The following is an 11,368-nucleotide window of genomic DNA, read 5'->3' as shown; positions in this document are numbered from 1 at the left end:
AACCCACTACATACAGGCCTTCCCGACGAGCAGTTCGGATTACGCCAAAAAGTGGACACCACAATACAACTACTTCGCTTAATAGACTATACAGGCAGAGCTCTCATTAACAAAGAAGCAATAGCATTTTTAATGATAGACATCTCTAGACGAAAGCTTTTGATAAAATCTGGCATACTGGTACAATATTGAAACTTAAGCAACTTAACTTTCCACCAGGCCTCATCAAATTATTTTCCTGCTATCTTTCAAGCAGATCTTTCCAATTATCCATTAAAAACCGCAAATCATCAAAAAGAAATATCACAACTGAAGTACCTCAGGGCAGTATTTTTGGATCAATTCTATATATTTTATGCACTTATGATTTTCCAGTTTATAGTATAGATTACAATAGTATTACAGATTTTTATGCTGTCGACACAGGAATCATCATCAAATCAAGAAATCTAAATACAGCATTACAGAAACTACAGGATCAAATTCATGAACTAGAAGAGTGGTACGTTAAATGGAAAGCAGCTGTAAATGCAGACAAATCTCAAAACCTAATCATACAGTAAAGAAGAATAGAAATACTACCACAATGCAAACCAAAACTGTTCAATATCCAAATACCACTAGTTAAAAAAGTAAACCACCTCCTCCTTTTATTACGCAGCAAGCATATCTGAAACTACCATAACAAAAATATAATAGACAAAGCAAACGCAGCAACAAGAACAATACAACCACTCGTCTATAACCTGAATGTCTCATTAAAACTAAGAAAACTACTATATACATCAATGATAAGACCAATTCTCACCTATGCCTCACCTGCCTGGACAACCATACGGGAACATCTAATGAAAAAACTCAACCAATGCAAGAACAAGATACTCAGAAAAATCACCCGCGCCAAATAGTTCATCAGAAATACAAATATTCACAAAGATTACAAGATCCCGACCTTATCAGAATATATCTACAAATTAAATGCAGATTTCTATGACAAGGCCATAAAATGCAATACAGTGAACTTCAACCGGATATTCAATTTTGAAAATTGTAAGAAAGTTATAAAATGAAGACCAATAGCTGCTCACTTCACATCCGACGCCTCATATCACAAATATCAAAATAAATAATTAATCATAGATCCATTCATAGGATCAAATTTAAAAACAATACTGAAAACTTGATCAAGCATTTCCCCATGTTGACCCAAACTATATTTAGAGCCACACATAGTTCAAAGCAAGTTGCTTCGTATATTTCCATTATTGTAATTTACTCAAACAAGGTGCTTGAATCCCACTAACAGCCACCACAGAGACTGCTGTCCTTAAAATTTCTACTACAATTATGGCTGTTAATAAATCTTATATTTAAATACCGAAAGTTAACCCGAATAGGTTACGCCTTCTTCCATGAGCCTTAGTCTGCACTTTGCCTGTGACAGTTGGTCCTCAATTTCCTTTATTGACACTAAAATACAATTAAAAAGTGGTTCGAATAAAGTTCGAATATACAAATAGAGGGATGCCCAAATAGCTGTACTTAGTGCGAATTTTCTTAATGTGAGCATTATATAGGCTGTGGTATAAAAACTTTTTGTTTTAATAAATTAGATTTGCAGTTTTTTTGTCACGGTACAGAAACTTACAAATGAATGGAAAAGAAACTGAAAATAATCCCCGTGTTGCAGTTAGCTCGTGGTAAGAAGCTGAGTATTTCGAGGACTCTGAAAACTCTATGATGCTCTAAAAATAACCCTAAATTTTTGAACTTATAAATGCTATTCTTTCCATCACCACTTTCGTAAAATTTGTTGGAGAAAACTAAGAAGATTGTATAGCTGAACAAGTGGGAGCAACCTCACTGTCTGCTAACCACAAAGACTTAAGACAAACTGATCACAAATACATGAAGAAAGGGATAAGGGCCGCTTCGTGGCCCAGGTGCCCAGATAAAGCTCAATACTAGGACTAGGACTTAACAAGTAGGAAGGAATTATACGCCGAAAGAAAAGAACATCGCTACACGATACAAAGCTCTCATATTTGAAGACAGAAGGCAAATCTCAATGAATTATACTACCGTCTGCAAACATGGTTTTCGAACGACACAAAAAGCATTTCTTTTATTCTAACTATAGTGAAATTGAAAGATTTGAAACTTTTTTTGTTCTATGCATGCAACTTGGCTTCGAATATGGAAAAAGTTGGAAAATTACGAAAATGGTTTGAAATTATTTGATTTAACTCTTTCCGGTACTTTTTAAGTTATATTTTTAAGGAACAAACTTGTGTACATACATATTTATAAATCTATGCTTTATTTATGAACTTGTGAATTAAGGGAGAAAACAAACTTAATATCACTTTGAAAAATACTGTTGCTCTCCGAACGAAACTAATCTCAGATTTAAAATCCCTACTCCCGAATTAGGTTAAGCTAAGTATATGATTGAAACAAAAAACATATTCCCCGTTTTGTAATTAAGTAATACCTTTTGTTTCCTAAATCATATTCGACCAGTTTTTAAATTTTTCTGGAATTTGGCTTCCCTGATATTTCTTACATAAATGTTAATCTCAGAACATTAACCTGTGGTTTTGCCTACTGGACAGCGTGTTTGCGAAAAATGTTTATTCTATTTGGATAGTTCCTTCTGTTACATACTACTTTAGCTTAGACTTCAAACACCAAGAATCGTACATTAAAAGACAATCACTCGAAAATGCTAACAGCCACCACATAGACTGCTGATCTTAAAATCCTAAGACAATTATCAAAATAAACACGTCAGATGAATAGGGGCCGCTGCTCGGCCCAGGTGCCCAGCTCAAAAATTAAAAGAAGTTTTTCCTACTGGACAGGAGTAATTTTGACTGTTTAAAGATCTGATATTTAAATACCGAAAGCTAACTCGAATAGGTTACACCATCGTCCATGAGCAAACTTTCCCTGCTTTTAATTTTTAAAGATCGTTCGTTCGTTGTTGTAGAACTGGGCATCTGAGGCCTAAATGGCCCCTATCCCATTCATCATGAAATATCCCAAAGGGACGCACATAGGAAAGTTGTATTGGTGGTTCTGAAAAGAACCTGAAATGTGATTAAATAATGAAAGGCATCATGGGTAAGATGTAGCAGGTTTGAAGGTGAGGCTCCTGCTCTACGTCTTTAGGGCTGGGAGCAGGGAGATGAGTAATGAGATGACTTTCTCGTCTTTCAAAAGTTCCTGAAGTTCTTTGATGATCCTTAGGAACTTCACTGTACTACTGGGGGCATCTTGTGGTTTACGCATGAACGTGCGATGATTTCGCCTCTGCCGAGCACCACAGCCGGTAAAACAGGCCAGGTGATCGCCTTGACAATTGATGCATTTGACCAGAAGGGAGAGAGGCTACTCGCACTGGTAGGTAAAATGTGCTCCTGCACATTTCATGCAGGCTGGATCACTTGAGCATGGTTTCTGTGTATGTCCAAATTTCTGGCACTTGTAGCATTGGATGGCGTAACGCCCTACGTTAAATTTCTCGATTTGGACTGGACAGGACAGCAGATTATTTGTGAAAATAAAGTCCCGATGTTCTAGGAAGTCACGGAGTATCACTAGATAAAGGGGGAGGAGCTTGTATCCGTTGTCATGCCTCTTTCTTAGTTGCTCTATCTTGATGGGTCGTCGACCATTGTCCTCTATATCTTTCGAAGTTCTTCCGTTCGGATATCTACTGAAAGGCCTCGCGCGAGAAATTTAAGTTTTCTAGGGAGGTAATTGTTCTTGGTCGGTGGAGAAGGCACCGTCAATTCAGGTTTGGGTGAAGTGATCTCAGATGTTGACTTGGATGGGTAGAAATGGTCTCCTGGTTTCCGCTGGCATTTTGGTTTTTCTCTTTTTTTCTTCCTAGGTCTTTCGGGGAGGAAACTTTAGGAACAGGCTCCTTTTCTACACTTATCTCAGTAGATGGCTCGATTTGGGTAGTTTCTAGTTGAGACTAGCAGGAAGAAACAGTTTCTGTGGATTCCGTCGTCTTTTCAGGCAGATTTGACTTTTCCGCTTCCATGGGCGTGGTCGATTCAGGTTCCACAGGACAAAGTGGACTCCTTGGTTGCTTTAATTTGATGAATTCCTGCTCGTAGGAAGTAAGTGTCTCCGGGTTAAAGGTATTATTCTCCTTCACTAGTTTAAGAAGGGCAGCACGAGTAGCAAATTTCCGATCAATTTCTTTTATACTGTAATGGCTCAATGACGGATCACGGAGCTGTGGGGGTTGCCGCACGGACCTTTTGATTCGTCGCTTCTCACCACGGGCACATCGTTGGGTTGACATAGTCGCAGACCTCCAGATGACGGCGAGAAACGTTGATTGATGATCAAGAACTTGGGCGAACGAATAAGAACAAAGTGCAAAGTACTCACATGCTATGAATGATCCAATTGAAGATTGACGCATGACATAAAGGCTTTATGATGAAGTTAATGACGTTAATTTTGAATTAGTTGATTCTCAATTTCTTTTATTGACACTAATATCCAATTAAAAAGTGGTTCCAATAAAATTCGAATCTACAAATGGAGGAATACCAGCTAGCTGCGCTTAATGTGAATTTTCTTAATGTTACCATTATATAGGTTGCAGTATATATGTTTTTTGTTTTAGTAAATGAGATTTACAGTTTTTTTCACTGTACGGATGAATGGAAAAGAAACTAAAAGCTGCCCCTTGTTGCAGTTACCTCGTGGTGAGAAGCTGAGAAATTCTATTATTATTAGGCAAATTCCTTTGACTATTAGGTCATTAGACTTCTAGTTCTCCAGTACTTCTTAACAATACAGTCAAAGTATTTTAGTGCAGAGCTTGTGTCCAAATGCGGAGCAGTCATGGTTTGTCCGGAAATACATAAAAGACAATCTAATGAAGCTGAGTAATTCTAAGACTCGGGAAACTCTAAGATGTTCTAAAAATAAACACAAATTTTTCAAGTTTTAGATCCTTCTTTTTCCACTACCACTTTTGTAAAATCCTTTCCAGAAATCGAAGAAGACTGTATCTCTGAACAAGTGGGAGCAACCTCACTGTCTGCTAACCACAAAGACTTGTTCAAAGAATAGTTCAAAGACAAATTGAACACAAATACATGTTGAAAAGGAAGAGGGCAGCTTCAAGGCCTAGGTTCTCAGATAAAGCCTAATATTAGAACATGGATTTAACAAGTAGGAATAAATTACAAGCCGAAAGAAAGAAACATCGCTACACGATGCAAAGTTCTCACAAAGCATATATCAATTAATTATGCTGTCGTCTAAAAACAACGTTTTCGAACGACTCAAAAAGCATTTCTTTTATTTACAATAAAAGGAAAATGAAAGATTTGAACATATTTTTTTCTAAGCATGCAACGTTGCTTTTTACGAGATGGTCGAATACGGAAAGAGTTGGAAGAAATACGAAAATTGTTTTAAATTCTTTGATTTAATCCTTTCCGGTACTTTTTAAGTTATATTTTTAAGGAGCAGACAAATGCATATACATGTTTATAAACCTATGCGTTCTTTATAAATTTTAGAATTCAGGCAGAAACCAAACAAAAAATATTTTGAAAAAAATCTGTAGCTTTCCGAACAAAACTAATTTCAGATTTAAAATCTCCACTCCCGAATCAGGTATGGTCAAGTACTTGTATGATTCCGAGAAACAACTTATTCCCCATTGTAGTAATTTAGTAAGACCTTTTGTTTCCTCGGCCATTTTCAACCAGTTTTTAATTTTTCCAGGAAATTGGCAATCTTGATATTTCTTACATAAATTTATATCCTAGATTTTTAACCTGTGGTTTTCCTTACTGCAACGGAGTAATTTCAGAGATGCCAACTGCTCCGGGCACGCCAAAATAATTAAAGAAACGGTAAATAAGTGCAAAGTAAATTTGCAAATATTTGATAATTTTTTATTGCTTTTTAAAAGGTCTAGCATGACAGAAGTACTACGACGATCTGGAATTTGGTGAGGTACCTGCCCGCGTGAGCGGGCACTTGACCTCTTCATCTGATATATTATGCCCTAGGGCGACTGATATAATTGGCATTGGAAAGGATAGTGAAGGAGAACAAGGCAGTTGGCGGCTTATAGTGTCTGCAATAGCAGCTCAAGACATGAATATTGAAAATAAATTGGATAAGTAAAATACAATTGAATAGAGAAATTAAAAATTATAAATTATGCACAATAAAATTTTTGTACAAGTCTGGATAATTGAGGGGAAATATATACATTATTTACAGTATTTACATCTGTGGTTCTCTGTTAGTACGACGACCCGGCCGTCCCGGTAGTCCACCGCTCGTGCCGGGTTGCTCATCGTTCTGAAATTAATAGGCCTACAGCTTGCCCAGATGGGACCCTACAGGGTGACAGAAGTACTATAAAGTGGTGAATTATATGAGCCTATGAATTATTAAGAAATAGTGGTAGATAAAAATCTAGTAAATTGAATTTATTAAACCAAGAACCACAATTGATAGACTACCATTTTAGAATGTATATTTGCTGCCTGGAGCAAGTTGGTATACCTGTAATTTAGACGGTTTACAAGGTCTCATATTTAAATACCGAAAGCTACTCTGAAAAGGTTCAGCCTTCTTCCATGAGTGTATTTGAGCTAAGTCATTTTATCCGTGCATTCTCAATTTCTCAATTTCTTTTATTGACACTAAAATTCAATTAAAAAGTGGTAAGGTCAGAATTTTAATATGGAGGAATGCCAACTAACTTTGCTTTGTGCGATTTATCTTAATGTTAATAATCTACAGATTTGATTAAATCAGAGATGCCAACTTGTTCCGGACAGTAAATATATATTTTAAAGTGGTACTTTATCAATTGTGATTCTTGGTTTAATAAATTCAATTTACTTGATTTTTATCCACCACTATTTCTAAATAATTCGTAGGTTTATATAATTCACCACTTTTTAGTACTTCTGTCATCAGATTTCAATAAGTTGTTCGATATTGATATAATCCGTGATAATTCGAATTTCAGCCCAATTACCGCCTTTTTATGCTCAGACTGCATACTATCAAAATACTATTAAGTTTATCATACAATTCTACTCAAAGGGATCTCCCCATTCCAAAGATGATTTTCACTTCAAAACTCAAGATTTACTTGTTTAAGGACTTGATTTGTTGCTACAACCTTCTACAACTTCAATGACATTTAGGACCTCCTAGAATACGACAAAACAGATTCGATGAATCAGTTGGTGGCTCTTCGCGCCAAACGCCGAGATAACCCCAATATCCAGCATCCAGCACCAGTACTTCTGTCATGCTATACCCTTTAAAAAGCAAGGAAAATAGTCAAAAAGTTGCAAAATTTACTTTGTATTTATTTACCGTTTTTTTAAAAAATTATTTTGACGTGTCCGGAGCAGTTGGCATCTCTGTTAAGTGATTTTTTGTTTAATAAGTTATAATAATTTTTTTTTGACGCTACTTACAAATAAGTGAAAGAAATTTATTTACAATTTGCCACCTAGTTACCTAGTTGTGAGACGCTGAGTAATTCTTAGGTCCTGGTAAATCTTAGATGTTCTTCACATTAACAACGATTTAGAGAGATTTAGATGCTATTCTCCATACTTATTATGGTATTTTATCTTTTTTATCCTAGATTAATACTCTGCGAACTTGTCAATTCAGGCAAAAACGAAACTGAAAATATCATTTTGAAAAAAATCTGTAGCTTTTAGAAAGAAACTAATTTCAGATTTGAAATCCCCACACTCCAATTAGGTAAGATCAAGTACTTGTATGATTGCAACAAAAAACTTATTCCCCATCGTAGGTAGGTAAGTATACCTTTTGTTTCCCAGAACATTTTCAACCAGTTTTTAATTTTTCCTGGAATTTGTCTACCATCTTCTTTCTTACATAAATTTATATCCTAGATTATTAACGTGCGGTTCCTCCTATTACACAGGAATAAATTTGACTGTTTACAGATCTGATATTAAAGAACGAAGGCTAAGCCTTCTTCCATGAGCATACTATCCCCGTTATCTCTGAAAAGAATGGTTCTCAATTTCTTTTATTGATACTAAAATCCAAATAAAAAGTGGTTCGAATAAAGTTCGAATATACAAATGGAGGAATACGAATTAGCTGTGCTTCATGCGCATTTTCTTCATGTTAGCATTATATAGGTTGTAGTATTAATGCCTTTTGTTTTAAAAAATTAGATTTACAGTCTTTTTCCACTGTACAGATACTTACAAATGAATGGAAAAGAAACTAAAATTATCTCATTGTTGCAGTTACCACGTGGTGAGAAGCTGAGTAATTATTAGACTCTGGAAACTCTAATATGTTCTAAAAATAAACTCAAATTTTTCAAGTTTTGGATGCTATTTTTCCACTATCACTTTTGTAAATTCCTTTGAAAAATGCGAAGAAGATTGTATCTATGAACCAGATGGAGCAACCTCCCCGTCTGCTAACCACAAAGACTTGTTCACAGACAAACTGAACACAAATACATGATGAAAGGGGATAAGGGCCACTTCGTGGCCCTGATATCCAGATAAAGCTCAATACTAGGACAAGGACATAACAAGTAAGAATAAATTATACGCCCAAAGAAAGGAATATCGCTGCGCTATACAAAGCTCTCACAAAGCATATCTCAATGAATTATTATGTCATTTACAAACATGGTTTTCGAATGACACAAAAAGCATTTTTTTTATTCACAGTAAAGTGAAATTGGAAGATTTGAACATATATTCGCTCTATGCATACAACTTAGCTTTTTACTAGGTGGTCGAACACTAAAAAGTTGGAAGAAATACGAAAATTGCTTTCAATTCTGTGATTTTATCCATTCCGGTACTTCTTAAGTTATATTTTTAAATGAGCAGATAAGTATATATACAGGTGTATAAACCTATGCTTTCTTTATGAGCTTGTGAATTCATACAAAAACTAAACATAAAATATTATTTTAAGAAAAATCTGTAACATTCCGAGCGAGACTAGTTTCAGATTTGAAATCCACTCACTCAAGTAAGGTGCGGTCAAGTATTTGTATGATTGCAACAAAAAACTTATTCCCCATTGTAAGTAATTAAGTAAACCCTTTTGTTTCCCAGATCATTTGTAACCAGTTTTTAATTTTTCCTGGAATTTGCCAACCATGTTATTTCTTACATAAATTTATATCCTACATTATTAACCTGCTGTTTTTCCTGCTGCCATATACAATAGAATCAAGCCACTACTTACAGCTTTTCCCGACGAGCAGTTCAGATTACGCCAAAAACTGGACACCACAAAACAACTACTTCGCTTAATAGACTATACAGGCAGAGCTCTCATTACCAAAGAAACAATAGCATTTTTGATGATAGACATCTCAAGACAAAAGCTTTAGATAAAATCTGACATACTGGTGCAATATTGAAACTTATGCAACTTAACTTACCACCTGGCCTCATCAAATTATTTTCCTGCAATCTTTCAAACAGAATCTTCCAATTATCTATTCAAAACTGCAAATCATCAAAAAGAAATATCACAACTGAAGTACCTCAATTCAGGTTTGGATGAAGTGATCTCAGGTGTTGACTCAAGACGGGTAGAAATGGTCTCCTGGTTTCCGCTGACATTTCGGCTCATCTTTTTTTTCTTAAACGGTTTTTCGGGGGAGGAAACTTTAGGAGCAGGCTCCTTTTCTACACTTATCTCAGTAGATGGCTCGATTTGGGTAGTTTCTAGTTGAGGCTCGCAGGAAGAAACAGTTTCTGTGGGTTCCGTCGTTTTTTCAGGCAGATTTGACTTTTCCGCTTCCATGGTCGTGGTCGATTCAGGTTCCACGGGACAACGTAGACTCCTTGCTTGCTTTTATTCCATGAGTTCCTGCTCGTAGGAAGTGAGTGTCTCCGTTCTAAAGCATCTCCTCCTATATCAAAAAGCCTCATCACGGTCTTTTATAAGTAGTCCGCGCAGACTGTTTAAATAGTGAACCAGTTGTGAACATGAACCCAAAACCTTTTATAAAAGTAATTGAGAGAAATGTATCATATATATTTGAGAATTGAATCTGTAGTGGTTGACAAGTGAATAAGACAAACCAGTAATATTTATAAATAAAATAAATTTTCAGTCATATATTTACTACTACTTTATTGTTTTAACTATATTCTGTATTAAATGACTCGTTCAGTAAGTGGGTATCCTTCACAGTGGTCTGATCGGACTACCTATAAAAAACCGTGTGAAGGTTTTCAGTTATAGGAGGCGTTGACTGAGCAAAGTTAGTTGGCATTCCTCCATATTAAAATTCGAACCTTACCACTTTTTAATTGGATTTTTTTGTCAATAAAAAGATTGAAAACTGAACCGTGAGTAATGTAAGCCTTGAGGAAAAAGGTCATGGAAGAAGGCATAGCCTTCCCTGGTTAGCTTTCGGTATTTAAATATGTGATCTATGAAAAATCTAATTTACTCCGTTGCAGTAAGAAAAACCACACGCTAATAATATAGGTTACAAATTTATGTAAGAAATATCAAGATAGCCAAATTCCAGAAAAATTAAAAGCTGATTAAATAAGATCGAGGAAACAAACGGTCTTACTAAATAACTACAATGGGGAATAAGTTGTTTTACGCAATCATACAAGGAAGTACTTGATCTTTCCTGATTCGGGAGTGGAGATTTTAAATCTGAAATTAGTTTTGTCCGGAAAGCTACAGATTTTTTTCAAAATGATATTTCTTGTTTGGTTTCTGCCTGAATTCACAAGTTTATAAAGAACGCATAGATTTATAAACATGTATATGCATTTGTCTGCTCCTTAAAAATATAACTTGAAAAGTACCGGAAGGGATTAAATCAAAGAATTTAAAACAATTTTCGTATTTCTTTAAACTTTTTCCGTATTCGACCACCTAGTAAAAAGCAGAGCTGCATGTATAGAAAAAAATATGTTCAAATCTTTCCTTTTCACTTTACTGTAAATAAAAAAAATACTTTTTGTTTCTTTCGAAAACGTTGTTTTAAGACGACAGCATAATTAATTGAAATATGTTTTGTGAGAGCTTTGCATCAGGTAGCGATGCTTCTTTCTTTCGGCTTCTAATTTATTCCTACTTGTTAAATTCTTGTTCTAATATTGAGCTTTATCTGAGCACCTAGGTCTCGAAGCGGCCCTTATCCCTTTCAACGTGTATTTGTGTTCAATTTGTCTTTGAACTTTTCTTTTCTCTTCTTTGTGGTTAGCAGACAGTAAGGTTGCACTTACTTGTTCAGAGATACAATCTTCTTCGATTTTTTCAAAGGATTTTACAAAAGGGGTAGTGAAAAAATAGGATCTAA

Source organism: Parasteatoda tepidariorum, chromosome X2 (genome assembly GCF_043381705.1).
Source record: "Parasteatoda tepidariorum isolate YZ-2023 chromosome X2, CAS_Ptep_4.0, whole genome shotgun sequence".
Classification (NCBI taxonomy): Eukaryota; Metazoa; Arthropoda; class Arachnida; order Araneae; family Theridiidae; genus Parasteatoda; species Parasteatoda tepidariorum.
This window is presented reverse-complemented; position numbering follows the sequence as displayed.